The following is a 6,159-nucleotide window of genomic DNA, read 5'->3' as shown; positions in this document are numbered from 1 at the left end:
TAATCAAATCTTCATTAATAGGTTGGCAACTTTAAAAAAATCAAGCATGTCAACTCTGAGAGGTCCTGATTTGTTTACCCCAAACTCAAATTAGATAATTGTCATCATAAAAATTGAAATATCTATATCTTTCAAACGAAATTGAAGAAGTCTAAACACAAAATATTGATGAAAATTGTACCTGGAGATAGGTTTCCATTCTCTTAATGTTCTCAAGTATTTAGGAAGTGGTACATGAGGACATAATCTTGAGGGGTGAGGATCCAAAGAATCATTTCCACCGAAATATACAATGATTAAAAAGGCCTGCTGAACTGTATCCTGGGTGAGCCAAAGCGATAAATATATTAGACTGAGAATATCCAACATTTTCATATACATCAGCTGCAACACCAATCTCATAAAACCTATAAGGCAAGCATGAATCTCATAATCATAGGTAGTGATTTACAGCCATTGAATAAATATGTTGACAACATACAATATTTATAAATATATCAAACTCCACGAAATACTATGCAGTAAAAAGAAATAATAAAATAACTGTGCAAGAGGTGCACAGTTACATGACAGATCCATTTTTACTTATGAACAAAAAGAAACAAATAATAAACAACCCAACATATGTAGTTTTTCTGCAACATGGTGTTAGTCCTTTCCCATTATCTTTTTTCCAATAGTTCCAATAAATGCATGCAATTGTGATTAATCCAGGCAAGACCTACCGTAAATTGCCTAATGGAGATCACACAAATATAATATATAATTTGATAGCTGTAACATATGATCCATGAGAGAAATTTAGCTTAAAAGATGCACTTTCTAAGACTTCTATAAACTCAAGTTTGAGGATCCATGTACTATCCATGGAAATATGTTTGTAAAACTACTATATTGGAACTGGAACAAATTCATAGTAAAAATTTTAGAAAGGAAATTGAAGAACATACTAACCACTCATCTTCATCATGTTGTCCAAATGAACAACTTCAGTAGCCATATGTTGAGATAAATGACTTTAATTGGCTAAATAACTGAAGATTTGCACCTTGATAAGTACCCCACATTTTCCCTGCACTACCGATCTGCTATAAAACATAGATGTACTTCCTATGGGGTGTATATGTGAAGCCCAACAGTCTTTCATTTATTATGTACAATTTATTATTGTTTCCCTCCAATTTAACAGCTGAAGTAAAAAGCTAGATTGAATATAATAACACTGACACATCAAAGATACATAAATTGATTACAAAATCACCTTATTTGGATGCACATAGACGCAACTTAAAAATTGGAAATGTGAACTTACTTCAAGTATTGTCAGCCACCAAAGCCACCTAGAGCATACAAAGCTTCACCCAAAACTGCTCTTGCTAAAGCAAATCATTGCCAAAGTAGAGATCCAGACAAACAAAACACAAAACATTTATATTAGCAATAAGTACAAACAAATTTATTAAATAGGAAAAAACCACAGTCAAGGGAAAACAAAATTGAAGTAATGAAATAACTCCTCGAGAGATCACTAGGCCAAGGAAGGAGAGGGATACACACTCAACTATGCCAAAGAGGGACTTTGAGTAGAGCAATGCAAGCTTTTCCAGGAGAATCGAATCGATTATTCGTTCCAACATGGAGTTTGAGTAAGCTAGTTCACATTAACAACGAAACATTTGTTAATTGATCATGATTTGTTTACATTGGTAGTCCAACATGGAGTTTGTGTATGTTTTAATTCACACCAACAATGAAACATTTATTAATTAATCACGATTTCTTTATCTCTTACAAAAGTTTGAATTATAGATTGGAGATTATATAATATTTTTGAACCATCTAACATTGATTTATTACATAAAGTATTTATTTTTTCTGAAAAATAAGTTTGTAAGACTTTTATTTGTCAAATCAGATGCAATGTCCTTATTGAAAACTATGTCTCTAAGAACTTTATTTGTAAAATCAGAAGCAATGTCCTTATTTCTTTATAATGCCTATACCACCTTGATTGAGAATTTGAAAATTTTATTTTTTTCACTGTAAGATGAATTTGTGGATTTAACTGAGTATACATTAATAGACTTGAATTAAAATTTGACTACTCTATAACTTTCAGAGCAGGTGGAAAGGTGAAAATGTTCATGAAGCTGACATTACACATATTGGAAGGTCCATTTAAGTGCTTATGTCATGGAATTTGTCATTAAAAAAAGCACCTTCGACTGTTTGTATAAAAATTTTATCCACAATATAAAAATGGTCATTTTTTTGTTAGAGTAAATAATTAATATTTAATTATTTATTCTATTGCTTAAGTTTACTTAGGTCATGCATTTATTTAATATTTTATATTTAATGCATGTAGTGGTTAGTTGTGACAACACGGGAGTTTGTTCCCTTCTAGTTGTCACACTTATCTTCTAGCTTGTTCTACAAGCTTCCATGAGCTCTTTATATTCGAGCTCTCCTCATTGTATTTTCACGTTGTGAAGCCATTTCTTATTGTAAATACATTTTCTTCTTGTGTTTGCATTCATGGTGTCTCTCATGTCCGTTTAGGGTTTTTCCCGTGCTCCATGCTCCTCCCCTTCTATGGCTTCTCTTTGACAGGTTCGCATGCAGGTGATCTTGGCGTCTTCGGAGTTGGCTTTCCAGACATGACCTTAAATTTGGCTCCTATACTTCTTTCAGTGCATGACGAAAAGGTAAAAATGTTCATGGAGCTCACATTGAACATATTGGAAGGTCCTTGTCAGACATGGGTGCAGTCCTCATAATAGGATTTCTTTCAAAGAAGTTTGTTGGCTTCAGTTCAAAAGCAGAAGAGACTATTGGCATGATTGGGTAGTCCTCTTGGAAAGGAAGATGATGGAAGCCCATTGTGTACTAGAGTACAATGTCTTTTTTCTCAATTGGGTGATCCCTGAAACACAAAATCATAAAGAGCTTCATATAAAGATTGGGTCCCTTTTATAAATTGAGTCTAATAAGTTTGGTTATTAAAACTTAATAGAAATTTGGGGAAAGTGATTCTTACATTTCAGATTTGAGTAAGTTCAACTTATAGAAACTAATTCAATGCAATTCAATCTATAGAAATACATTAATCTGTTTGTGTCCATGAAAAACTCACTGTAAATGTATGAATTCCATGGTATTCAAACTTACTTGTCAGACCACGTAGCCAGAGTATCATCACCTTGGCTTTGATAAGAATACAGCCCACCAGCCCACTCCTCACTACAGTTGTATGGAGTTATCCATATCTAATACATGGAAAAGTGTTCAGTGCCATCAAGCGAGGTAGATTCGAACTTAATGTTTAGTTTTGATTCTAAATAAACTTCAACAGAAACAATGGACAAAAATAGACATGGCCAACTATAGTGCACAATTTGGTTTTGGCCACATATACCAACATTAATTTCAAAAAAAAATATAAGAGACAAAATTCAAAGTCTGATTGGGTTCATCCCATAGTGTTTTGGTTTTATGATGGTGATATTGTTGTGACCATAAAGGCTCAAACTCCTGTTGGCCCATTATGATCATAGTTTTGTACCTTTAACAATCTAATGTGCTAGTAGGTTTCAACATCAATATTGATAATTGGGAATGAGGTTCATTGTTTGTGGCCTCACTGATTTATAGATCTAGGTCAAAAGCATTTCATGTTTCATGTATTGGAAGAGTGTCATGCCAACATCATTGGTCACCTTCAATGCTCTAATGTGCTTCTAGGTTTGAGAATCGGTATTGATAAGTGGAGGGAGGTCCCTTGTTTGTGACCTCACTGATTCATAGCTTAGGTCAAAAAACTTTCATGTAAGGGAAGGGTGCCATGCTAGCATCACTAATTACTAAAAAAGTTCACCAACATTTAAAAGAAAAATAAAATTCAAAGTCTGGTACAGACTTGGTTGTTAGTGAAGGAACCTCGGAGTTGAGGAGGATCATTGTGATCAAGCAAGCTTGCAATTGTGCCCCTAGGGACAATTTTGTATCCTACTAGATTTCCTATCTTTGTCTTCTTCAATGGATTGATCATATGAAACTTGGATGGATAATAGAGGTTCAGCTTAATTTGAGCATCCTTCTCTGTTTTGGGAATGTGTATCTCTGCTATCCAGAAACTTTTCCTTGGAGTTGATCCATCCTTCACCCTATGCTTCGCCATCTTCACCTGAACAAAGGAGTTGTCTCTACCATCATTATCCATGTACAAGTAGAATGTCAAGAAATGTTCATGGATAACACCAATTATATAAAGAATCTACAAATACCAAGAGAAAGAGAAAACCACAGGAATTTCTTGCAAATAGTTTATAGACAACATACATATCTAGAATAGCAATCAACTCATTCATATGTGAAGGTAAAAATAATTAAACAACACAAAGAGAGTGAGGAGATGAGAACAAGGCAATTTCATTGATTTTGAGGCATTGAACCAGTTTCACTAGATCAAAAATAGCAACAAGAATCAAAGGAATTTCTCCTTTGTATTTAACTTTCAGAATGAGAAGGAACCTCTTGAAAATGAAGAATATGGAGCTTTTATTCCCCTTGATACTGGTGAGGAGGCTTAAAACTGACAACATATTCTGGAAGAATGTGTGTATTCATGTGAGTGCTCCAAATAATGTAATGCTTTGGAATGGTGACATCGTTAACGTCAGAATCAAAATTTTCACAACTCAAATGAAACTGAAGAGAACCAAGAGGAACTTCCTCAACATTCCCCAAAATAACTTGGCACAACCCAACATACTGTTCCTCATTAATGTCCAGGTCTGAAAATGGAACACTATACAAAATAAGCAATAATAGTAAGTCAAACATTCCTTCTTAAATAAAGAATATGTGTATTAAAGGAAAGAATATTCTGGAATTCAAACATTTAAAAAAATCCCCACCAAGACATCATCTTTGAACATAATCTTTCATACCTCAGGTAGGAGCAATCTTCAGGAGCAAGATAAACACCAAAACCATATGCCAGACCACCATTCATTAATCTATTATTGCTAAAACCATGTATTATAATTGATGATATACTTGTGAACATACAACTTCAAGTATCAATAGATAAGTCCCTAACTGAAAAATTTAGAACCATGTACTTCATAATTACCATAACAGAATAAGTAGACTCTAGCAAAAATACTAAGAGCATTTTAGTCTTGGGATATGAGATGAAATAAGTACCTCAGTAACATCCTAAAAAATTCTCAAATATAAACATTAAAATGGATCACAAATCTCAAGACTCATAAACTCAAGGATGCAGACTGCTCTGCTAGTCAGACACACCCTCTGGAAACCATAGGGAATTTCTTTCTTTGCACTTTCCACTGCATCACTACCATGGATGACATTCCTACAAGCATTGCATAGTATTAGAACAATAGGATACAATTTTTTAAAACAATCCAAATGAGTTTCCCAAATTGTTATAAACATTGAACCTGAATCATTTCCTACATCAACTAGACATCTATGATTATACTTTTTTGAACTTTTATGAATTAAAATCAAACACTTCCACTAGAAGTCAACATTAACAATAACAGAAAAATAGATCACAAATTGCACTACCAGTTACACATAGACGTCAAAAAACATGTTGAACATCTCTCAATTTTAAATATATTACTAATTTAATCACAACTAATTTCACTCATTGCAAATAACACAAACTACATCATTAAAATTCATTACAAGTTTGAACACTTACAAACATCAACAATTTAGAACAACCCATTGCTATAAGGTATATCATAAATAGAACAAAGGGGTCATTCTAGTGGTATGATAGTCTAGCCAAAAGGGTATGGGACAATGATGCTTTGATAGTCTAAATTATAATTTTAATTCATTGACTGTAGACAATAGCACAATTGGTATTCCCCATGAACAGTCATACAAAAACCTGAAGATTCAGTGCTTCTACATATTGGTGGTGATGACCTTGACAAAACAATCAAATCTAGGCAAGCCAATAGATTATGCAACATCCAATTACCTAATTGAACCCACAAATCCATCTAGTTATATTAAAATCTGGGCAGGCTGTAGCTGTATATCTATAAGGGAGAGTTACATATATCTTGAGCCCTCCTCTTGTACCCCTATCCATCATCACCTCCCAAAAGA

At 33.6% G+C, this 6,159-nt stretch overlaps 1 pseudogene; it reads right to left on the bottom strand.

Annotated features, from left to right (window-relative positions):
* Positions 1-271: 271 nt before the first annotated feature.
* Positions 272-5,017, bottom strand: LOC149568579 (amine oxidase [copper-containing] gamma 1-like; annotated as a pseudogene).
* Positions 5,018-6,159: the final 1,142 nt, after the last annotated feature.

This window comes from Cupressus sempervirens, chromosome 3 (assembly GCF_028749045.1).
Source record: "Cupressus sempervirens isolate cs-2001-9-10 chromosome 3, ASM2874904v1, whole genome shotgun sequence".
Lineage (NCBI taxonomy): Eukaryota > Viridiplantae > Streptophyta > Pinopsida > Cupressales > Cupressaceae > Cupressus > Cupressus sempervirens.
This window is presented reverse-complemented; position numbering and strand designations above follow the sequence as displayed.